Source organism: Mustela nivalis, assembly GCF_964662115.1.
Source record: "Mustela nivalis genome assembly, chromosome: 18".
Lineage (NCBI taxonomy): Eukaryota > Metazoa > Chordata > Mammalia > Carnivora > Mustelidae > Mustela > Mustela nivalis.
In genome coordinates, this window is record NC_139037.1 from 45600254 (window position 1) to 45610546 (window position 10293).

The following is a 10293-nucleotide window of genomic DNA, read 5'->3' on the forward strand; positions in this document are numbered from 1 at the left end:
GTGTCAGTGGCTGAGATACTAAAGTACTTGCTTTGGTTGGTAAATTACGCTGCCTTGAGGGCCACAAATGTCCCTCACCATGACCACTCCAGCTGCCCTGGTCCCTTCCCCAGAGCGTCCCAGACCTCTCCACAATGCAGCAAGAGAAGTGTCACGGTCTTGCACAGCAGTGAACCATACTGACTGCTCAGTGCCCAAAACACTGGTTGTTAAAATTTTTTTTAAAGATTTTATTTATTTATTTGAGAGAGAGATCACAAGTAGGCAGAGAGGCAGGGGGAAGCAGGCTCCCTGCTGAGCAGAGAGCCTGATGTGGGGCTCGATTCCAAGACCCTGAGATCATGACCTGAGCTGAAGGCAGAGGCTTAACCCACTGAGCCACCCAGGCTGCCCACTGGTTGTTAAATATTTTGATTAGTCTCATGCAAATAACAGAAAAGCTGACTCCAATGGCTTATGCTACAAAGAGAACTTTTAACTGGAAAATCCACCCCTTGGTTGGCTACAGCTAAAGCTGAGACAATAATTCAGCATTGTCACTCACGACCCCATTTTGTTTTCCTCCTTCTGCTCCCATCTTTCTCTGTGACAGCTCCCCCAAAATGGCTGCCAGCAGCCCTCTGGCCACTAGACACCACCTTCCTATTCTGAAGGTAAAAGGGAGCACCTCAGACTCAGCTTCCCCTGCCAAAGTGATGAGGCTGACTCTGACTGGCTGGCCGAGGTCACATGACCCTACAGCTCTCATCACATGCCCATCTCACAGCCAATCACTGTGGCCTGGGAGAGTTGGGAGCAGAATGCCCGGATTGGCTGAGCCAAGTCATATGTTCCTCTTTGGCAAGATGAGTGGTTAATCCCAGCTGCTGAAGCAATGGGGGGAGGGGGGTCCAAATTCCCCTTTTTAGCTAATTTCTGCTGTCTTCTGTGCTCTGTTTCCTATCTGTGAGACGGAGATAATAATGACGCTCTCTTCCTGGGGTTGCTGTGCAGATTAAATAAGGTGGTTAATGCCAAGCACTTAAAATGGTGCTCAGACACAAAAACACTTAAAATGTTATCAGCTATTGCTATCATTGATATGATCATGTTCAGCTCTGGAGGCTGCAGTTCTCCACAAGCTACTTATTTTCTGCACTCCACCCTCTTTCTAGTTAACTACTGCTGGGTAACAAATCACTCCCAAAACATGATGGCTTAAACCAAGAGTCAGCCTGTACTCTCTCACCTTGTCTGTGGTCAGATTTGGGGGAAGGATCCAGAAGAGCAGTTCTGGCTGGGGAACCTCATATGGTTGCAATCAGTGGGTGGCCGAAGCCGGGACAGAGAAGCAGCTGGGGGCCAGGGTGGGGGGCGGCTCTCTCTCCTCACGTGGTCTCTCCACGTAGATTAGTTTGGGCTTCCTCACAGGGTGGTGGTCCTGGGGCATTTAGAATTCTGACCCTGCTGCTCAGCCTACAGCGGGTGAGTGTTTCGCAAAAGAGTTGTAAGAGAGAGCATACAATCCTTACTTCTCAAAGAGAGGAGCATTAAGGTTCTCCGGAAACATGCATGATAGCAAACCTTGTTACAGCCAAATTTGGGAAATTACAGTATGGCTCATCTTGGTACTAACTTAAAACCCACCTCTGTCCCAAAAGTATCCAGTGCTATCCCCTGGGATCATGGCGTCCAAGTCCCAATTCCAGATGGAAATCGTTTATTGAGAAGTGTCAGTGCCTGGGGATCAAAAGGTGAGTTTCCTTTTGTTTTCCAACTACTGGCCCTACCTAATATCCACGTTAATTTATTTCTTTCTTTCTTTCTTTCTTTCTTTCTTTCTTTTCTTTTCTTTTCTTTCTTTCTTTCTTTTCTTTCTTTTCTTTCTTTCTTCTTTTTCCTCCCCTCCCCTCCCCTCCCCTCTCCTGTCCTTTCCTTCTCCCCTGCTGGATAAAGGCTGTGGGGGAAACTTAATGACAATTTCACCAGATTCTCTACTGCTTTTCTCATTGTCATGTATTTTGTTTTTATTTAAGTTTTTCTTGAGTTTGGTTGGCATACAGTGTTCCATTAGCTTCAGGTGTTTACACTATAGTGATTCCGCCTCTTTAAAGATTACCTATGCTCGCCACAGGTGTAGCTACCGTCTGTCACCCTACATCGTTATTACAATATCATTGGCTACATTCTCTATGCTGTATCTTTTATCCCCGGGTCTTACTCAACCGGTAACTGGAAGTCTGTACCTCCCACGCCCCTTCACCTATTTGCCCATCCCCCCCAGCCCCTCCCCTCTGGCAACCCTCCCCTTGTTCTTTGTATTTCTAGGTGGGATTCTGCTTTTTATTTGTTCACTCGTTTTGGCTTTTTAGAATCTGCATGTGAGTGAAATCCTATGGTATTTGTCTTGATCAGTCTGGTGTATTTCATTTTCATTCATTTTAAAACCGAGCCTTGGGTACCGCGAGTTTGTGTGGAATGATTTGCTCATGGTTTTGGCTGTGATAATGATATTGTCATTCAGGGAGTGAATATCCTTATTCTTAGAAAATACATAAAGTCCTTAGGAGCCAAGACTCAGGATGGTTCAGCAAAGGTCATGTGTGTGTGAGCATGTGTGGGTACTAAGAGAGGAAGCAAACTATAGAATGTTAGCCACTGCTGATTCTATGGAGAGGATATGTGGGAGTGTTTGTGCACCATTCTCTCAACTTTTCCATAGATTTAAAAAAAATTTTTTTAAAGATTTTTTATTTTAGAGAGGGAGAGCAGAGGCAGAAGGAAAGAGAGAGAATCTCCAGCAGACTCCCAACCGAGCATGGAGCCTGAAGTGGGGCTCGATCCCACAACCTTGAAGTCCTGACCTGAGCCAAAATCAAGAGTTGGCCACTTAGCTGAGTGAGCCATCCAGGTACCCCTAAATTTTTTCATAACAAATATTTGAGGGGAAAAATAAAAAACTTCTGTTGAAACCTGATTCAGAGTTTATGAAGGAAAGAAAGGTCTTGTTACTCTAGGGAATTCTGCCTTTTCCATTCTCTCCAAACAGGCTGGTACTTCCTTACTCTGCTCCATCTTTTTTTTTTTTTTTTTAAGATTTTATTTATTTATTTGACAGGGAGAGATCACAAGTAGGCAGAGAGGCAGGCAGAGAGAGAGAGAAGCAGGCCCCCTGCTGAGCAGAGAGCCCAACGCAGGACTCGATCCCAGGACCCTGAGATCATGACCTGAGCCGAAGGCAGTGGCTTAATCCACTGAGCCACCCAGGCGCCCCTGCTCCATCTTTTGGTCAGGGTGGGGGGGAAGGGGGGGTTGCTGGAAGGTGGGTCAGCCTTGTGCCATCTCAGTGAATTCTTTGGGTAGGTGGCTGGTTCCAATTGTGGAGACGTTAAACTTAAGCTATGGGGTAGTTGGACACTTTGGGCCCCATCTTGGGGACTTAGTAGCAATTCTGGTGGTCCTGGAAAAATCCAATTCAGCGTCCTCTTACAGAAGTAAGAGGAAGAAGGACAAAGAATCCTGTTGATTCTCTGTAGCCAGTGGCTGTGATTCTTAGCCAGGAGCCGTGGCTGGGCAACATTTGGAAACTTGTGGAATCGTTTTGTGACTGTCACAGTGACTTGGGAAAGATTTGCTCTGGGCAGCTCTTCTGGAACTTTCTCAGTCTCAAGATCCTTTTCTTACAAGTACTAAGGATGCCAAAGAGGTTTTACTTATGTGGGGTTACAACTACTGATATTCACTATATTAGAACTTAAAACAGAAATTTAAAAAAAGATTTTTATTTATTTACTTGACAGAGCAAGAAGGACCACAAGTAGGCAGAGCAGCAAAGAGAGAGGGAGAAGCAGACTCCCTGCTGAGCAGGGAGGGAGCCTGATGTGGGGGCTTGATAGAGGACCCTGGGATTGATGAAGTTTTAGAACATAAGTGAGGTCCGGAGTCGACGACCAAGAAAGAATTCTTAAGACATCTCTGGTTCAAAAAGGTGGTTTTATTAAAGCACGGGGACAGGCCCCATGGGCAGGAAGAGCTGCTGACCCGGGATCCCAAGTGGCTGATTATATACTTGGAAGTTGGGGAGGTGAGGACAAAAGGGGGTGTTCAGATGGGCTGACATATGGTAAAGAAGACTTTCAGGATATTGGCGGCCTGGTAATTGTCAAGCCAAGCTGTGTTTGTTTCTCTAACGAAGTACCAACATGGAGACAGTTTGGAGTTTCCCGGTGGAATGTCACGTTTCTCCTGCACATCCTTGTCAGTGAGCTTTAGGTTTAGAAGAAACAACAGTTCCTTTCGCCTCAGCCTCCTTCAGTCTTATGGGGGGAGGGCAGTTAGGGCTTTTGGAACTGAGTTATGGGTCTTTGGAAGCTAGGCTATTGATAAGAAAGCCTCTTCCCTGCAAATCACGAGGACATTTGCAAACTGAGGGAGACTTGGGTCTTGCAGGATTGTGATCTCTACAAGCTAACTATTTGTTTTTCCTTTAGGGCAGCCAGGAATGCCTGAGGAATGTCACATATATCCCATGGCGGGGGGGGTGTGTGCCATTTTCTGCAATTTTGACCCTTAAATCTTTAAGGTTGTTGAAGGTGGAAGGTCTCATCTTCTGTAACTTCTTCCTTAGGGGCGTCGAGCTGTCCCTACCTATGGGTCAACATTGGTCAGTTGGGGAATGTGTAGGGGAGTTATGGAAGATGGAGGTAGCTGAACCCAATGGTGACAGTACAGAACTTATCTCTGTGGGTGGTCAGGATCATGTGGACGACGTGAAGTCATTGTAGCCACGGAGTCTCGGCACCAAGTGGAGAAACATCAAAGGAGGCAGCACATTAAGATTAGTAAGATTATAAGAATGAGAAATCCAGGGGTACCTGGGTGGCTCAGTGGGTTAAGCCTCTGCCTTCAGCTCAGGTCATGATCTCAGGGTCCTGGGATCGAGCCTCACATTGGGCTCTCTGCTCAGTGGGGAGCCTGCTTCTCCCCTCTCTCTGCCTGCCTCTCTGCCTACTTGAGATCTCTCTCTCTCTGTCAAATAAATAAATAAAATCTTAAAAAAAAAAAAAATGAGAAGTCCAGGAAAGAGATCTTTAATCATTGACCATAATCCTCCTTTAAACCAGGAACTTAACCAATCACTGAGAGAGGGAAGGATTTTGTACAGCCCCAATTGGGGCATTCATATCTTTTATTAGTCTTGTGACATTTTTGTGATAATCTGGGATGTACACATGGCATTCTGTTCTGATCATTGCACCTGTGCTACGCTGTGCGGCCATTAGGACAGCTAAGGTCATTCTGTTCTGTATCATCACCTTGCACACCTGTGTGACTTCCATATTAAGTAAGGAAATGCTATTTAGTGAATCACTGAGTGCCTTCACGGCGCGTTTATGAAGGGGTTCTACAAGCCAGATGACATCCTCTAGCCCTACAGATGGAACAAAAATGGATGTTAAGTGATCATACCATTTAAAAGCAGATCATGTCCATCTTTGTTTTAAATTGGGGAGATTAGTTGCAGTAGTGGTGGTTTTTATTTATTTTTATCTTTTTAAGATTTTATTTATTTATTTATTTGACAGAGAGAGAGATTGATCACAAGTAGGCAGAGAGGCAGGCAGAGGAAGCAGGCTCCCCACTGAGCAGAGAGCTTGATGCAGGGCTCAATCCCAGGACCCTGATATCATGCCCTGGTAGTGATGGTTTTTAGTAATGCATCCATGAATCCCAGCAAAACCTAAGGTGCAGTGACCTATCCACCCCAGAGGAAGCCAGGGCCAGAGGTTAGTTCCACATACCCAGTGGGTTCCACTTGTTGCTGGCCATCTGATGCCAGGTTGCCTGACCCAATCAGGAGCAAACCAGTCGGTAGCCCGGACTACTATTATTTGGGAACATACTTCTAATGACAGCCATCCCAGATGTCGTGTGTTACTTGTCCAAATATCATCTGTATGATTTCTTTGCTCCCAGCATAAAACTGCCTTTTGATTGAGCTGTCTGATAGTCGGTGTGAGCCAGAAACATGGATCCCAGATTTGATACATGCTTTCCTCAGTATAGTGATAAGTAGAGTTTTGTAACTTAGGCGCTGGTTGGTGGGTATTAATTTGTGGGTTTGTAAGGTCAGTTAAGATTTTAATAGTTCGGGGCGCCTGGGTGGCTCAGTGGGATAAAGCCTCTGCCTTCGACTCAGGTCATGATCCCAGTGTCCTGGGATCGAGCCCCACATTGGGCTGTCTGCTCCGTGGAGAGCCTGCTTCCTCCTCTCTCTCTCTCTCTCTCTCTCTCTCTGCCTACTTGTGATCTCTGTCTGTCAAATAAATAAATAAAATATTTTTTTTAAAAGATTTTTTTTAAGATTTTATTTATTCATTTGACAGAGAGAGATCACAAGCAGGCAGAGAGGCAGGCAGAGAGAGAGGAGGAAGCAGGCTCCCCGCTGAGCAGAGAGCCCGATGCGGGGCTCGATCCCAGGACCCTGAGATCATGACCTGAGCCAAAGGCAGAGGCTTAACCCACTGAGCCACCCAGGCGCCCCCCCAAAAAAAGATTTTAATAGTTTAAGCATATGAAAAAGTTTGGTCATGTCTTGGTGAGTTCCACACCTTACTGATCATGGGCCAGGAAGAAACTTCTTGACTAGTGATAGATTTATCCTGATACATGCTATCTCTATATATTATATCTGAAATATAATCCTATAGAGTGTGCTGATCAGTGCCCTGTGAAGGGGAAACCCACCAGGGTAACCCAGACATACTTGACATGGGCAAAATTCCACACACCCAACAACCCGTTTGATTTTGTAGTTCAGCATAATGCTGTGCCCACTGTAGAAAGGAACTGTCTGTTAGGATAGGTGGAAGGAAAGCACAGAGAAGATATACAATCTTTTCGCTTGAAGAGAAGTTTGAGATCTTCTGTGGGTTCACAGGAGGAAGAAGACACATTAGTTTGCGCACCGGGTTCCTGTGAAGGAAGTGCAGGCTTTATTCTAGATACATGAGGCCACAAAGAATGACCTTCTAGCTTTACCGTGGTGGGAGTACATAGTATGACCCGATGTGGGCCTTTCCATTCTGAATTTAAGTTCTCTGCTATATCCAACTTCCAATTTTTTAAATAAACCATGTCTCCAGGATTTATGTGGTGTGGACGTTCAGTTATAGTTAAATCAGGTTTAGGGAGTGATGATTAATAGATTCATTGAGTAATTTATGGATTAAACCAGCTTCCACTGAATAATTTAATAGAACATTATAATCTCCATCTAATAACAGATCTACAGAAAGAAATGGTTATCTGTACAATAACTCAAAAGGGCTGAGTCCTAGGGGTTGTTTTGGAGCAGTTCTTATCCTGAGAAGTCCTACTGGCAAGAGAATAACCCAGTTTTCCTGGGTTTCTAGACTAAGTGTAGCAGGATGACATTTTGAATTATGATTAGCCTTTTCTACTTTCCCGGAGGATTGTGGATGCCAGGCTGAATGCAAGAAGTGTTTAATTTTTAAGGTTTGGGCTATTTGTTGAGTTATTTCAGCGGTGAAAGAAGGACTGTTGTCACCTTGAAGAGAGCGAGGAAGGCCAGATTTAGGGACAATCTCTAGCAACAAAATCTTGGTTACTTCTATGGCTCTTTCAGTTTTACATGGAAAGGCCCCAACCCATCTGGTGAAGGTATCAACAACACTAATAGAAACTTAGAGCCTTTGGAGGGTGGCCTTTGTGTGACATCAAGTTGTCTGTCCTCTCCTGGACAGGATGCAGGCCTTTGGACTGGTTTTAAGAGAGGAGGAGGGCTAGCCGCGCCTTCTGGGTTTACTTGGGTACAGACAATAGGGGATCAGCAGACCTGTTTTATTGTGGCTGTTAAATTCACTTCATCAAATATATATGTATATACATATATATATACACATATATATTTAAAGATTTTATTTATTTATTTGACAGACAGAGAGATCACAAGTAGGCAGAGAGGCAGGCAGAGAGAGAAAGAGCGGAAGAAGCAGGCTCCTTGCCGAGCAGAGAGCCCAATGTGGAGCTTGATCCCAGGACCCTGAGATCATGACCTGAGCCGAAGGCAGAGGCTTAACCCACTGAGCCACCCAGGCGCTCTCATCAAATATATTTTTTTTTTTTTAAAGATTTTATTCATTTGACAGACAGAGATCACAGGTAGGCAGAGAGGCAGGCAGAGAGAGAGGAGGAAGCAGGCTCCCCGCTGAGCAGAGAGCCCGATGCGGGGCTCGATCCCAGGACCTGAGATCATGACCTGAGCCGAAGGCAGAGGCTTAACCCACTGAGCCACCCAGGCGCCCCTCATCAAATATATTTTTAATTGAATATTTTAAAGCGTCTTTACCCAAATGAGTAGCTTGGTGTAGGCCCTGTATTAACTTCCACTGATTATCTTTGGGTATAAAGATTTTCCCCTCATTGTTAACAAGCCGGTCATCTGCAGTTTTAGTATATCCTTGCTCCTGAGCTATGTGAGTCTCTTGATCTTAGTAGACTGGCGGATTATGGGCTCCATTGGAGGTAAGACTGCATAAGGCTTAATATCTGTTTCTGTTTTGCTACCTCTTTGGCTTCATGATTCCTGTAGATTCTAAGGTCCTATCCTTTTGATGTCCTTTGAGGTGAATCACGCTACCTCCTTGGGCAGGAGTACAGCCTCAAGAAGGGTAATGATCGGGGCACCTGGGTGGCTCAGCGGGTTAAGCCTCTGCCTTCAGCTCAGGTCATTATCCCAGGGTCCTGGGATCGAGCCCCACATCGGGCTCTCTGCTCAGCGGGGAGCCTATTTCCTCCTCTCTCTCTGCCTGCTTGTGATCTGTCAAATAAATAAATAAATAAATAATCTTTTAAAAAAAAGAAAAAAAGAAGGGTAATGATCTCAGGCCCATGTTGGCTTGGGGAGTTATGACTTGATAACAATCCCCTTTGTGGGGTGCCTGGGTGGCTCAGTGGGTTAAAGCCTCTGCCTTCGGCTCCGGTCATGACCCTGGGGTCCTAGGATCAAGCCCCACTTCGGGTTCTCTGCTCAGCAGGAAGCCTGCTTCCCTTCCTCTCTCTCTGCCTGCCTCCTTGCCTACTTGTGATCTCTGTCAAATAAATAAAATCTTTAAAAAACAAAACAAAACCACAACAATCCCCTTTCCTTCCAAATAGCCCCATGGGCATGTAGTACCAGGAAGGCATATTTGGAGTCAGTATAAATGTTAATTTTTAGACCTTTTGCCAACTAAAGAGCACGGACGAGTACCATTATTTCAGCTTTTTGGGCAGAGGTATTTATTGGACTTTTTTTTTTTTTAAGATTTCATTTATTTATTTGACAGAGAGATCACAAGCAGGCAGAGAGGGGGAAGCAGACTCCCTGCTGAGCAGAGATCCCAATTCGGGGCTTGATACCAGGACCCGGAGATCATGACCTGAGCTGAAGGCAGAGGCTTAATCCACTGAGCCAGGTGCTCCTGTCATGTTTCTTTACAGAGAGGACATGGTGTTAGTGGAAAGGGTTTGTTTGGACATTCTCTGCTCCAGTGTCCAATCTGGCCACATGTATAGCATGGGGACTTACCTAGTTCTCTGTTACTGGCCTTTTCTTTTGCCCCTGGTTAGTCTGGTGCAGCCATCATTTGAGCCTGTATCTTATCCTGCAGTTTAGTTCTCCAGTCCTTTTCTTGCCTTAAGGCCACATCTCTATTAGTAAAGCCTCCAGTCACTATTTCTAGGAGGTGCTGGATGGGAATTTAAGGGCCTAAAGCCATTTTAGTTCATTTTTGGCGGATGTCAGGTGCTGACTGGTTTATAAAATGTGTATTTAGTATGGTGACTCTCTTGGGTGAGACTGGGTCCAAACTTGTATATTTCTGGATGGCCTCTACCGCTCGTCCCTGAAATAGAGCTGGATTCTCATCAGTTCCTTGTGTGACTTCCTGAAGTTTATCAAAGTTTACAGGTTTAAAGAACGCTTTTTTCATTCCTTCTATCAGTGATCATATGGTCTCATTTTTATCTCCCTGGATCGTCCTCCTGATAGTTGCAGCATGTTTTGGTGCTAGGGATGGCAGCACCCCTGGCCTGGCAATAATCCCTGCCTCCCATCGCCAGCTCCTCACGAACTCCTATGCTTCCTCCCAGATTTGTCTCTTTCCCTCAGGGGCGCAAAAAGTTAAAATGATATATATATATATATATATATATATATATATAGATATATAGATATAGATATAGATATAGGCAGGATATATATATATATATAGATATAGATATAGATATAGATATAGATATAGATATAGA